Raw genomic sequence first — 14,611 nt, forward strand, 5'->3', positions numbered from 1 at the left:
GCTTGTTAGAAATGCCCACCCCAGACCCACTGAATCTAAATCTGCAATTTAACAAGATCCCCAGATGCTTCGAGTACATAGTGAATTCTGAGAGGCACTGCCCTAAATTCACTCCCTCCCTTTCTGGGATACCCACTCAGGCCTTATTCTTTCTAACCTGACTTCTCTCCTCATCCTTTCACCAAAAAACTTTATTGAATAAATGAATCCATTGATGAATAGAGAGATAAATGAACTATCGCTTCTACCATTGGCCTATATTGAGGATTTCTATTCATTCCTCAAGTCCACTCCAAATGGCCCCACCTCTGTGAAGCCTCTTCTGCTCTCCACTGCAGATAAGAAACCAAAATGCAGAGAGGATGGGAATCTGCTGGAGGTTGCACTGCTACCCCATAGAGCCACCTGACTCCGAACCTAGAGGTGCCCCCAACACCCTCTCTGTATTGCCTTGAAGAATGGAATCAGGAAGGGAGGCTGTGGCCTCCCATAGGACCCCTGGGCCATTCCCAGGGGCGGGAACTCCTAACTGGAACTGGTAAGACAACCCTCCAGGTGCTTTGTGGATGAGGCTTGGGTCCTTAATTGCTGGTGCTCACTCTGTACCTCCATCTCCCAAACCCCAGCGACCTTTCTCTGTTTTCTCCCTTGAAACATACATCACATGTGCATCTCTGCCATTCTCGTTGCCTTGATGAAGAATTTTCCCCTGGATCCCAAGGACCTCGGAGTGGAAGTGTCAGACACTTGTCTTCCCTTTCCCTCAAGCCATAACTAGGCTTTCCTGGTGACCCCTGGCTCTCAGAAATTTTTATGGTGCTTAAGTATTAGCAACAGGGACATTTTACATATACAGCTACCCTGGCCCCAAAGCTTCTAATTCACCAGCCTCAGAATGAGTGAGAATCTGCTCATGTAGCTAGTACCTTGAGGTGGCTCTGATGCAGATGGTCCTCTGGCCACACTCGGAGACCCTCTGCCTCCAAGCATGGAGGCTCATGAAGACAAGAAATCTGTGCCACAATGCCAACCACTCTGATCCTGGATACCTTGGTCAGAGAGGGCTTGAAACCCTTTCCTGCCCACCTCATTTTTTTATCGTAAGGATCGAAGCAAGAAAGTATTGCTATTGCTTTGTTAAACTGGAAAGCCCTAAAAAAATACAGGTTCCTTGACTCTCCCCAAGGCCTTTTAGATGACAAAGCACTTAGAATATTTCTTTTGCATTATTAAAAACAAACACAAAGAGTCTGGGGTTGTGACTCAGCAGTGGAATGCTCACCTAGCACTTGCAAGGCCCTGGGTTTGATCCTCAGCACCACATAAAAATAAATAAATAAAATAAAGGTATTGTGTTCAACTACAACTAAAAAGTAAATATTTAAACACACACACACACACACACACACACACACACACACACAAATACCCCTTCCTGTCTTTGTGGAACTGATCCAACTGGAGTGGGAAAAAAAGCAAGATAGAGTTAAGATAGTTTCCATTGTGTTGGAATATCTTTTCAACCTAATTAAATGGTACTCATTAAACAATGAATGAATCAAACAGACCCAATACAGACATTGCGTTTTTTCCATTTTCTATTTTAGTGTCTATTCAACCATTTTAAGAGGAATATACCTGGACCCAAATCAAAAGGGGACTTCTAGTAGTAGCTAGCTTGGTCCTAACTTACTAAGGGCAGTCAGATAGATGTCATTGATCTTAAATCTCACGAGCTCCAATCCGCTGAACCAAACCCTTCCCACCACACACTACTCCTCACAGAATCAACCTCTTGCACCCTCTTAGATTCCACATTCATCCCTAAAATCACATCCTGGGCATTTCTGTTCACCCCTCTCTCCCTCTTTCCTGCTTACCCCAGCTGTGTTTAAACCCAACTCTCCTCCTACCCTGCATCTGTGCCAAGCAGAGAAGAGTACACCACCGTGCTGGCCAATCTATTTACATGGCAACAACAAATCTTAGCAGTGTCCCCCCATTTCTCCAAACAAATCATCCCCCCACATCTCTCCATCCTCTCTTAAGTCCCCATCCCTCATATCCCTTTTTCACACTCTTCCTGTTTAAATGGAAAATATATAGATCAGCAGAATAAGAGCATCTCATCTTCTCCAAGCCCTATCCACCAGCTCGCTGCTCCTGCACTCCTTCCTATTTCCAGGACCTGTTCCAGATCCTACCCACCACCAATCCCCCATTTGAGCAAAGATCCCAACTTATCACCTTGAGAACTTTGTTCCTATTATTACTTGCTCTTGTCCCATCAATTTCTCTCTATATATAATGGACCATCTACCAAAATTCCTGACTTTTAGAGAACCTTCCTGACTGAGCATCCCCCAAACCATCGAGTGCCCAATTCCTTTACTCATCCTTGAGCATAACTTGAAAGGGCCAGTGCTCCCCACACCCTGCTTCCCGCCTTCCCTCTCCTCCACACACTCACCTGGTTCTTTTCCTACCCCACCTCCAGCTGCCCTTCTCAGTTTCCTTGGCTGGTCCTCCTCCTCCCCCTTCCTCCTAACTCTTCTTTTTATCTGGTTAGACTCAGTTTCCCTCAACATCATCTACACCTGTGTCGTTTCGGAACTTGTAACTCAGTACAAACCACTCTGTGATTCTAGACTCATCTGTCTACTTGCTATGGTGTTGGGAATCCAAACACTAGAAAGTAAGAAAGGTCCAAGATGTCAAAGGATCACTGAGGGGAAATCCCCATCTCAAGGGGTGATGGGGACCCTGCTAGCAAGGAGGGGAGCCTTTGGTTGGGGGTGCTGTGGAATCTTGCAGGAGGCAGGAGGCAGAATTCACTGCAAGCAGAAAATGTGGTGGATGGCATCCGCTCTGGGAACTGCCAGGTTGCACTTTGGGTCATGAATAAGTAAAGAGGTCATCACAGGTTCCAGAATAATGAGGGCAGAGAGAGAAAGTGAGAAGAGGAAGGAAGGAGACAAAGAGGACGGGAAACAAAGAAGGAAGCTGGAAGGAAAGGGTAAAAGAAAAAGAATAAGAACCAGGAAAAGTGAGTTGGGGTTCTCGCTTATTCAGAAGACACAGCAAGAATTCTGATCAACTTCTCAAAAAGGTGCAGAAACTCAACAATCTGACGCTTCCCTAGAGGGGCGTTAGTGTCATTAATACCAACAGTTACCATTTAATAAGGCGCTTCCTGTGTGCCAGGTGCTTTGAATACACTTCCTCCTTTAACTCTTGAAGCAATCTGTGACTCGGGTGTTCTTGTCCCCACATTAGAGACAAAGAAGCTGAGTCTCAGTAACTTACTTCAGGATGCTGCCTGCCAGGGGCTGGCGAAGGCAGAAGCAATCTCACACCGGATACCAACGTGCACATGGGTAGCCATCACACCACAAAGCCACAGGAAACACAGTGGGAAAGCCCTTCCCCAACACCAAGAGACCAAGGGGCTGCAAACAGCCCTCCAGAGGACACTGGGCTTCTGACCATCTGGAGGCTTCACCAGCCAGACGGCTGGAACAGAAGACGCTCATCTGCATGGACATCCTGCTTGCCCCTCCCCACGCCTGTTGTCCCTGTCCATGCTCCAGGATGCCTTTGAGGGAAAAGTGAGGACTGAGGGGGAAGACGGGGACAAGGGAGAACAGCTCATCACAGCCCTTGCAGCTTAACCTAGCTCCCCGGATTACAGGCGCTCCCATAGCCACGCCAGGCAAAAACAAGTCAAGGCCACCTCCAAAACCCCGCCCCAACAGAGTTAAAGGGGAAAATGGAAATGGCTTAAAAGGAAAAGAAGTTCCGTACCTTCTTAAAACAAAGGGGAAATGCAAAGCTTGGATAAAGAAGTTGGCTGGAGGAAGAGGCCCCACTAAGAAGAGAGCACTTGACTTCTGGAAGACCAGACTTGGGCTACACAGCCCCCGGGGAATCCCTGAGATCTTGGCAATGACTCTCCTGTATCCGTTTCCTCCTCTATCAGATCTACCCTAAGCCTTCTTCTTTGCACCCAACAGTCAATGTTCGGGCAGCACCCACAGCCAACACTGCCTCGTCTGGAATGGGTCCAGAGTGCAGGACAGGGGGGTCTGGAGCCAGAAGTGGGAAAGACCAATGTCTCTTCAGGTATGCAGCCCACAGGTACCCTGGACCCACACAGATGCCCCCATCTAACTCCAACTATGCTGATTCTCCACCTGACTCCTCAATCAGGGCAAGAGGTGGATGGAGCCATGGGGAACCTCAGAGGGAGCCATAAATGTGGTGGACAGAGAGGATGGAGGAGGCATGTTGTAAAATGCCAACTTCCTTCCACAGACCCTGTTACAGGACCTGAAGCTTCCACCACCACTGAAGGTGATCCAGTGGCTTCAAAACCAAATTTCCCAACATCTCCAGTTAAAGCGAGTTTCTGGAAAGGAGAGCGCCATAATGATTCCTGATGAGAAACACAAGTCAACCTTGGAGACCACTGAGTTCAACCCCCTTCTTCAAGCACAGGAGAAATGTAAGCTCTCAAAGGTGAAGTGACCTGGCCCATGGTCACAGGGAATGATGGCAGCAGACCTGGGACTCTAAACAGGCCTGCCAAGTCTTCTCACAATGTGGCACTGAGCCCCAAGGGAGCATGGCTTTGGATGGGATGAGCATGGGTCTGGAATCTTGGCATCCTGCTCCTGGGGCTGCACCTTCCCCTATCCAGCCATCACAGCTAACCTGAGCCTTTGGGACTTCAGCTGCCTAACTTTCCCAAACCCTGCCCTCCAGCAGGATGAGTGACCATCAAAACCCCAGGGCCAAACTAGTCCTGGGCACTGTCTGCTCTACACCTGGCTCTCTTTTCCCTGACCACTAGGAATGGAGAACTTTCCAGAAGGCATAAACAGCTCTAAAGTCTTTTACAGAAAGGGGTCCTGTAAGAAACACTCTTCTTAATGGGCATTGAGGGTAAGGCAAGAAGAGAGGGGAATATGGAAAAAGAACATGATTTTTTTTAAAAATATTGCATTCTTACCAAAATGGCATCCTGGAATGTTCAAGATTATCTAATACCCAGTTTGGATTCATTATTTACAAAGATGGAGACTGAATTTCTTTTGAAGCAGACGAACCCAATGAGGCTTGTAGACTTAAAATATGTTCATGAGAGACAAAGAATTTGGAGAAAGTTATAGTATCCTGACTGGAAGAGAGAGGGTTCTTTGCTCCCCAGTTTTCAGACTCACAGTCACCTGAAAAGGACCTGCAGAGTTGCCCAGCTCTGGGGAGCCTGGCCAGGGCAGCAGGCTCTTTGCAGATAAGCCATTGACCCTGGCTGGGAAGTCCAGGCTCATTCTTACACTGGCTTAACCCCTAGGGCTGACCAGCAATGGGCAACAGGACTCATAGCCTAGATGGACTCTTCAGGGGCCAGCAGGACTCTGATGGGACTGGTAAGGTTCCCCAGAGGGAGGTGGGTGAGAGAAAACAAGAATGAACAGAAGCTCAGAGCCTTGGGGGAAGGGGGAAGGGGAAGGTGCAGGAGGGTCCCATTCCCCACGCAGTAGCAGAAAAAGATGACAGACAGAAAGATGGCGTCTTTTACATCAAATAGACTGTGCACTTATCTGGTCTTAGGCAAGTGACTAACCTTTCTTAGCATCAGTTCCCCAGCTGTAAAATGAGACCAACCCCTACCTCTTTAGTGTTGCTGAGGAGACGACGAGGGTAAAGAGCCCGCAATAACGTGGGCACAGTTGGCATTCAGCGGGCCTGATTCCCTTAGAATACGGAACACCTGGTCCAAAGGCAAAGCCCAGGGGAAAACTCTCTCCCAACAAGCCCTGGAGCCAGGCAGAAAGGCCTTCTGGGGAAAGCTTTCCAGGGGCGGAGAGAATTCCCAGGGCTCATCAGCGACAGTGGGTTGACTCATTTGGACACCCGTTCTTAATTTCCCTCTTTGCATTTTGGGAGCCCTGGAGTGCTCTTCCCCCAAATGAGGCATGCAGCAGAAATGGGCTGTGATTAGCACAGCAGAGCGGCCAGAAGGACCAGGGGGTGGGGAGAGCAGCAGTCTGCAGAGACTTTCCTAGAATGAATGCAGGAGGAGCAGGCAGGGGGAAGATCTCGCTCCTTTTGCCAATCAGCAGGCAGGGACTTCCTTGAAAGCCAATCTTCTCAACCTCGGCAGGGCAAAGCAACTCCGAAGCTGCCTGCTATAGAACTAATATAGCCATCAGAGGCAGTTTTCTGCAAGGCACACAGTGAAATTTCAAGCCAGCGTGTAGGTGATACAGGTGGGTGCGTAAATAGAGTATTGCCTGTTGCGCTGAATGCAGTTAGCACCGGGCCCCAGAATGCAGGCTGCACCAGATCTACATAAACATCAGTCTGAAAGCAGATGAAGAAATGAGGGCGTTTGCAAGGCTTTGGTGAGATCTGTACAGGGCCAAGGTGCTGCATAAATGTTGGGGGGAGGGGCAAATCCAAGGGTCTTTATTTAACGATTTTTCCTTTCCTTAGAGGGAAATGGGTATTATTGTGTTATAGGGTCTTAATTTTATTCCCTCAAATAACCTTTTTAGCCCAATACTCTGCCACTTTTAGTCTAAGCCAAGACGGCAAACAGAAGGATGACTGGGCGGTTGCTTAACCCTTCTGAGTACTGGTGTATCCGCCTGCTCAGTGGGACAATGACTTCCGACGGGGTTGCTAGGAAGACTATACTGAGAGCACAGTGGCAATTATGTGGCGTTTCAAGAAGCGCCAGCCCCTCTTGGCCACTGTAGAGAAGCTGGTTCATATTCTCTGGACTCATGAACCACTCTCCTCACACCTGGCTGTGCCTCCTTCAGCCTCAGGAGCCTGTGAGAAACCTCCTAGCAAGGTGAAGTGAACAGGTGATAGGAACGGAAGTGAGGACCAGAGAGCACAAGCTCAGGACTCTGCATTCCTCCAAGAGGCGAGTCAGCCAAGGACGCCTAACCAACAAGACCTCACGGAGCATCTGCACCCAAAAAGGAGCCAACTGCACCCACCAAGAATTCACAGAGCATCTGCACCCAAACAGCTGGCATCTAAGCCTGGCTTTTTCTCTTCCTCAAATGGCATCCAGTGACCCAGCAGTCTAAAGCATTCTTCTCCAAATAAGCCCTTTTACCAACTTGACTAGGGAAGACAAGCATAGATTTTAATCCCAAATTTAAAATGGCCTCTCAGCCAAATGTTCTCTCTGATATGCAGATATTAACTCACAATAAGGGGAGGAAAGGGGATAGAGGTTCACCAGACTGGAGGCAGGGATAAGGGAGGGGGGATGGGAATGGGAAAGAAAATAGAATGAATCGGACATAACTTTCCTATGTTCACATATGAATACATGACCCATGTAACCCCACATCATTACAGTCACAAAAATGGGAAGTTATACCCCATGTATGTATAATATGTCAAAATACATTCTACTGTCATGTATAATTAAAAGGAACAAAAAATAAAATAGCCTCTCAGATACAAATCTCTCTAGGGCTCACTGGCCAACCAGCCTCCTGAATAATCCTATATTCTTCCCAAGTGCATTAAAACCCAGTTGGTTGTGTAACTGCTATTTCCTTGGTTTCAGAATAATAGTTGGTGGGGAATACCCACAAAAATCATTAACCACCAGGTTTGACATTCAGCAAGAGAAACATTTTATCACTTAGACAGTGTCACAGTGAAGACAGGAGACAGCGGGGTTCTGTTACAAGTCCTCTGGAAGGAACACGGATCACTGCTTTTCCCCACAAGGACTGGGATCCTACACCACAGCAGGACAGAGGCAGTCTGGTAGGGAAGAGTGAACAAACCCAAACTTCTCAACACGAAGCCATCCTAAATGTCACATCCAACCTGCCTGCTCATCCTACTCTTCCAAAGTTCTTTTGCTGTGAATCAAGCTTCACCAGACCATGCCCGGGACTCCTCACCACAGGCCACTCCATTCAGGTCCTCTCTGCTCTGAGTCCAAACCTTCCAAATCTGTATCACACCTCTGAGCCTTTGCTCGGGCTTTTCTTGCTGATATTTTCAGTGGCCTGCCTTCTTTTCCATCCCAACTCCATTCGTCTTTCCACAAAGATGCCCCTGCTACTTTAACCTGCACAGTAGCTCCCTTGCTGAGCCTGCCCAGCCCTCACATTTTGTACCAAGTTTGGCACTTAATGATAAATGGTCTTGTCTTGGATAATTTGCTAACCACCTGTCTCTCCTCTTCAAGAACAGAACAGATGTCCTCCACACTGGAGAAAATTCTCAGTTGGAAAAATAAGACCTTACCAGTTGTCACTACTAACTTTGTCCACTTACTCTCCCTGAGCCTCAGTCTTCATTTCTATAAAATAGGAATAATAATCTTAATGCAAGAGGGTTGTATGGCTTTAACAAGCTCATGTCTATAAAAAGCATAGACTCAGTAACTAGTATTAGCACAGAGAAAGTATCCCCCAAAGTTTGTCCCAGTCCCCCTTTGCTATTCTTTTATGTCCTTCGAAACCTAGCGCAGTATTGCAACACAGCAGGCATTCAATAAGTTATTGATCAATTGATTAGTAGCATAAAGCAAACCAATAACTGGAGAGTCATTATATAAAGTTAACAGCATGTGGTCAAAACATATTGATCTATTTTTCAACTATGAACATAAGACTGATATTTATGGAGGAAAAACAACCTATATTAACTAAAGATGTTTTCAGGATTACAAGCTATTGGTTTCTCTGAACCAATAACTCAGCCAAGCGGAAGTTCATGCTAGCAATTCATCTTTCACCTTCTTACACCAGGTACCTCCATTCCCGACCTGCTATATTCAGCATCCACAGAGAAGTCAATTCACACACTAAACATAACACAATCCTTGCTACATCTTTAAACCAAACAGACCAAAAGTTTTATAGAGGAATTGTTATTTAGAAAGAATGCGGACGACTTCTTTTTCCAAGCAGAATTTTGTATATATAATAGACTTTGTATTTTAATAAGACCTCTCTCTCCACTAGTTGGGGAGAAGCTAGTAGGCAACTCTGAATATAGGCGAGATCGTTTAAGTAAAATCAAGCTGATAATAATTTCCAGATCCTATGAGCAGTCATGAAATCCATGCACCAAGGATGATGTTGGATGTGGTGGTGTCCAATGAGATGAGAACGGAAGAACTTGGATGGGTTTCAGCAGAACCCTTTTCACCTGGTGGCCCCTTGACCTTACGGTCCTTTTCAGTTGTTTCTCGCTGTCCCTTTTTCACATACTGGGTGTTTTCTCTGGAAGAAAGTGTCTCTTGATCCTGTATCCACTTGCCAATAGCGTCTCATTTCACCAAAACAATGGAAGTCAGCAGATGGCTTGGGACTTTGCTTCAGTATCAACAGAACAAGTCTGGAAATTTAGTCTTACTTCATGACCACAAGGTATGTGCTTGAATGTGCTTGAAACTAATTTTCCTCATGTCTCCCTTTGCTGGTGGTGAGTTAGGCATTAGTGCCTTCAGGTTACCCAACTACAATTCAAAGCAATACAGAACTAGGTAGGACATCAAGAGGTCATCTAACTCATTCCTATAACTCCACACAGCACAAAGGAGAAATGTTTGGCTATTGGTGAGGTCCAGATTCCTCTTAGGAATCTAAAAATTCCTTTTTTGTGTGTGTGCTGGGCTTTGAACCCAGGGTCTACACGCGCTATTTACATGCTCTATCACGGAGCTTCATCCCCAATCCCAAAAGTCTAAGTTTCTTAGTGTCAAAGGAAGTATGTCTATTTGTTCTAAGCCCCCTGTCCTCTTTGGAAACCAAACTGGCCAGTGTCTGTTTCTCAATAGTTCATATAACAGCTATTAAGTGACCCCTAATTCTCTTCTCCAAGTCAAACAATCCCAAACCCTTAATCCTTTCCTTAAAGAGTGTGTTGTTCATTCTGTCGAATGTATTGTTAATCGTCTTTCTGTGCCTTTTGGATTTTCCGCAATGCTTTTCTCCTTAGATGAACACGATGGGGTCAATCATTAAAGAAGTCTGGAGAATTACTTCCCAGTCCTTGCATATTACTCTTAATTTAACACAGCCTGGTATCATGCTTACCAAAAACTAACACAGTGTCCCCTTAAGCTAGGTTTCCACTGGGGCTTCCAGATCCTTCTCAGCTGTAATCATGCCTTGCCAGACGAAGACGAATCATAGTCAACTTAACTGGATCCGTTGGTCAGTGCTAAACCATTAATGACCATTGTCAACACTCCTGAGCAAAGTACTTCCTACCCTAGTGTGAGGAAAGACCAGGTAAACCAAGGGATGTGTGCTGCTCACACCACATGTGTGTAAAACACAAGACATGAGATTCTCTATCCCAAGAATCTTTCTCCTTCTAGACTCTGTCTGACAACTGAATTCTAGGTGACCTCAGATGTGAGCTCCTGAGCTCCTGGGGGTGGAGCTTGGAAAAATGGAGCAGATGTTTAACATGCGGATCCCAACTCCTCACTGACCCTTTTCAGAAAACATGGAGGTAACTAGGGGAACTTAGCAGTAGACTCCACTAAAAGGTACCCTGAGGTCTGAGATGTAACTGATTCTCTGGAAACATTTGGGTATCTTCTAGCAGTGCCTGAAAATCATGTCTTCGGTAATTTTTGGTATGGATGCTTCCTCCTAGTACCCCTAGTTTATAGGCTACCCTTCAGGATCCTCCCTTGTTTGATTAGAAAGATTATTTCCATTCACTTGTTGGTCTGATGTCAGGGATCTTCTCTACCATCCAGGGAGCAAAATTTTTTCTTACAGACTGTTTTGGGAGGTGAAGTAAGTAGTTGTGAGATGTTTCATGACTGAAGATGACCACAAGAATCTGAGTTCTTGGGGAGAAACACCTCAGCCACATCTCAGCATCCATGGTTAACGGTGTCAGGAAGCATCATCATGGAGGCGCCAATGCCCACCAGGAAGAGTTCTTAACTGCTGCACCTCCAGGGCTCCCCTCTGGGGCACCATCCGCCACCTCCTGCAGATGCAACTCCACTGTACCTTCACCCACAGGAGCCATTGCCTTTCACCATACTTAAAAACAACTTAAATTGCTAGAGATGAATGACATTTAAAATCATGTCCCCAGGGCGTCACTGCTGCATATGGCTGGATTACTCACAGATGCTTTGGTAAACACTGCACTATTGTGGTTTGGGCTCAGCACTAGAAGAGCTGGTCGAGAGCTTTCTGAAATCTCATAAGGGGACTTTTGGTCTCTGAAACATTTTCGTAGAGGACTTAAAACTGCATACATGACTGATGACGAAATGCACCTCTAGCCCTTCCCTGGTGATGACACATTCTTCTCTTAAGGCTTAGATAATGCCCTAAATATGTACCACCACTGCCCCCAAATTAACAGTGTAATACTCTCTAAACCAATGATAAGCCAAACTATGCCCTGTGAACCAAATCCAGCCTGCTACTCATTTTGTAAAAAAAAAAACTTTATTGAATCACAGCGACACTCATGTATATATTGTATATGGCTGTTTCCATACTACAATCCCAGAATTGGACAGTTGCAAAAGATGTCTGGCCTGCAAAGACTGAAATATTTACTATCTGGGTCTTTACAGAAAATCTTGCCAATGCCCTTTATAAATCATAAGAAAAATGCACTGCTGATCAGAATAACCTTCCCCCCACCCTCCTGTGAGAAGAACAAGACAACCACCCTGATCCTCTGAAATAAGATGCATATAAGATGTTAAATAGTTCAAAGACACATTTATGTAACAAAGATCCTGGAGAAATCTCTATCTATATAGACATTCACATACAGATCTGTCTGAATCTCTCTGTGTGTGTGTGTGTGTGTGTGTGTGTGTGTGAGAGAGAGAGAGAGAGAGAGATAAATCAAAGAAAGTTCTTAATTTGCTGATTTGGAGATAGGATAAAATTCAAATTCAGTTCTAGTCACATGGAGTGATTTGGGGCTCTTAGAAAAAGTGGGCAGAAGGGGGCTGGGGTTGCTGCTCAGTGGTAGAGTACTTGCCTAGCATGTGTGAGGCACTGGGTTCGATTCTCAGCACCACATGAAAAAATAAATAAAGGACCACCACCAACTAATAAAATATTTTTTAAAAAAAAGAAAAAGTGGGCAGAAGGAAGATGATGTAATAGGTAACTGGTCAGCAATAAGAAGACAGTAAAATGAAAAACATCTATAGACCGTACAACTTCACCTAGTGTTTTAATGTGAAGATCTTTCGTGTGCATGCAGAGCAAAGGGACTGGATTCGGGGAGGGGGTTCTCCTGGAACCATATCCTGAATCTCTAATATGCACTGAATATTGACTTAGCTCCATCCAGAGACCAACCCAGTGCTCCATTTCCACCATCTAACAATTCTAAGTCAGGATACCACTGGGCTAAGATGAGGATCTGCTGTTATGAACGCCTTAGGCAAGGCATTCCAATCTAAACTTCAACCTTGCCCAGAAAAGTTGCCCTAAATCCATCAAAAAGTATCAGATATACACTCATATTTGGCTTAGTGCACACAGAGTTGGCCTTTGGTGTTTGCTTTTAATTTATTGCTAACATTTTAAAATGGGGACATCTCATCAAAGTTTTTGTATGGTTAGCCTCTCTTGAAAAGCCAGAAGATACCTACTGCATTGGTGCCTGCCAGCGGCGTGGGAAGCTGAGGCAGGAAGATCACCAGTTCAAAGCCAGCCTCAGCAACTTAGTGAGGTCCTCAGCAACTTAGCAAGACCCTGTCTCAAAATATAAAAATTACAAGGACTGGGGATGTGGCTCAGTGGTTGAGCACCCCTGGGTTCAATCCCTGGTACCAAAAAAAAAAAAAAAGTGCCAAAAGACCTGAGAATGCTGCCCCGTTCAGAATACAGGTGCTCCCTGTCTCAACACAATCCCTGCCATTCCGGTTAGACCTGAGACTGAGCACCAAGGTCTCTCCTAGCACTGGTTATTTTCCTCACACCTGGCCTGCCTCACCTACTGAAGATACCTGTGCTGTAAGGCATCTGAATTTCAACCCCAGAGCTAACCCTTTACAGTGACTCATGTGTTCAGATGATGGGGGAAAAGTGATTTCTTTTTTTCCGTCCCATGACCAGGCTCACATGTACACTCTTCCCCTCCCTCTCCCTCTTGGCTAATGGCCATTTACAGACATTAAGCGCACGTATGCTTAACCAACAATTCACCATCAGACATTTGAAAAAGGTCACCCTGCCTTCATGGACCGCCACTGAGGACAATTGATTATCCTGGGTCTCTTCTCCTCTCGGTTACTTACATCGATACAACAAGTCCATGGCATAACTTGATCCTAGAAGCAGCCCTAAGATAATAACTACAAAGAATACTTTCGTTGTGAGAAAAGAGGTGTAGGTAGAGGATTTTACTTCTAGAATGCAGATTGGAGGGAAGATCTCAGATGAAATCACTTCTCTCCAAAAAAGATAGGTGACCTCTGACTTGAGTCTAAAGTTTCAAATTTTGAGACCCCTGTCGGAAATAGGAGGTGCATGATAAATGTGTAAAACTTCCTTTTTACTCCAAGGGCCCATCAGAGGAATGGATAAATAAAATATGGTTTATGCATACGATGAAATATCGTTCAGCCTTAAACAGGAGGAAAATTTTGATACAGCTACAACACAGATAAACCTTGAAGATATGATGTGAGATGAAATGAGTGAGTGACAAAAGGGCAAATGCTGTTATGATTCCACTCACGGAGGTACCTAGAGTGGCGTCAGATTCACAGGGACGGGAAGTAGATGGCAGTTTCCAGGTGCTGAGGGTGCAGGAAATGGAGTTTGTGTTTAATGAGTTCAGAGTTTCAGGTGGGGAAGAGAGAAGAGTTCCAGAGATGGATGGGGTGATGGTCACCCAACAAAGTAAATATACTTCTGCCACAGAACTGTACACTGAAAACAGTGATAAAACAGTAAATATTATCTCATTTATATTTTATGACCATAGAAAAGGGAAAACCCCTAAGGAGGACACCAGATTGGACGAAAAAAGCAACCTCCTTTTGACTGCTTGGGAAACTTATCAAGTCCATAATGACAGTCTGACATGACATGCATTCTAAAGGAAGACAGAGAGCACTGGCAGCAGCATTGCAAGGTCACATTCCATCTCTGCCTGGCCCCGTGGGGGTTGGCCATACTCAGAGGGAAAGACCAGGCCTGACGTGCTGATCCATTTTATCTGACCTAGAGGATCTATCACACAAGGGTCCGCCTTCACATACCAGGAAAAGCCTGCCAGAGGAAGTCCAGCTTACAGCTGTACCTGGAGCACCTTGGAAGCCTTAACTTCCTCTCTCTTTCTAAGCACATGCTAAATCTTGTATTTTTATGCAAAACTATTCTTGGCACAGGTATAACACCAACATGAAACAGGTATGTTACGTTTATATACATAACCAGAACTTCAGTACATCTGGTGTGGCCATGGAGAGGGTGATGATGGTAATTGTGATGGCAGATGGGTGACAGCAACTCTGGGCTCCAGGACCGGAGGCTGTCGACAACCCTGGGCATGGTTCGCTTTCCATGCCACCACCTGGCAGCCAAGCCATTGGCAACTGCAG

The 14,611-nt window shown here is 45.6% G+C and overlaps 1 protein-coding gene across 4 annotated transcripts in view; it reads right to left on the bottom strand.

Annotated features, from left to right (window-relative positions):
• The window catches only part of DPF3 (double PHD fingers 3), a 314,874-nt gene that overhangs the window by 80,435 nt on the left and 219,828 nt on the right, over window positions 1-14,611 (bottom strand). The gene's annotated exons all lie outside the window — the stretch shown is intronic.

Source organism: Spermophilus citellus, assembly GCF_964194105.1.
Source record: "Spermophilus citellus genome assembly, chromosome: 4".
In the NCBI taxonomy this organism is placed as follows: domain Eukaryota; kingdom Metazoa; phylum Chordata; class Mammalia; order Rodentia; family Sciuridae; genus Spermophilus; species Spermophilus citellus.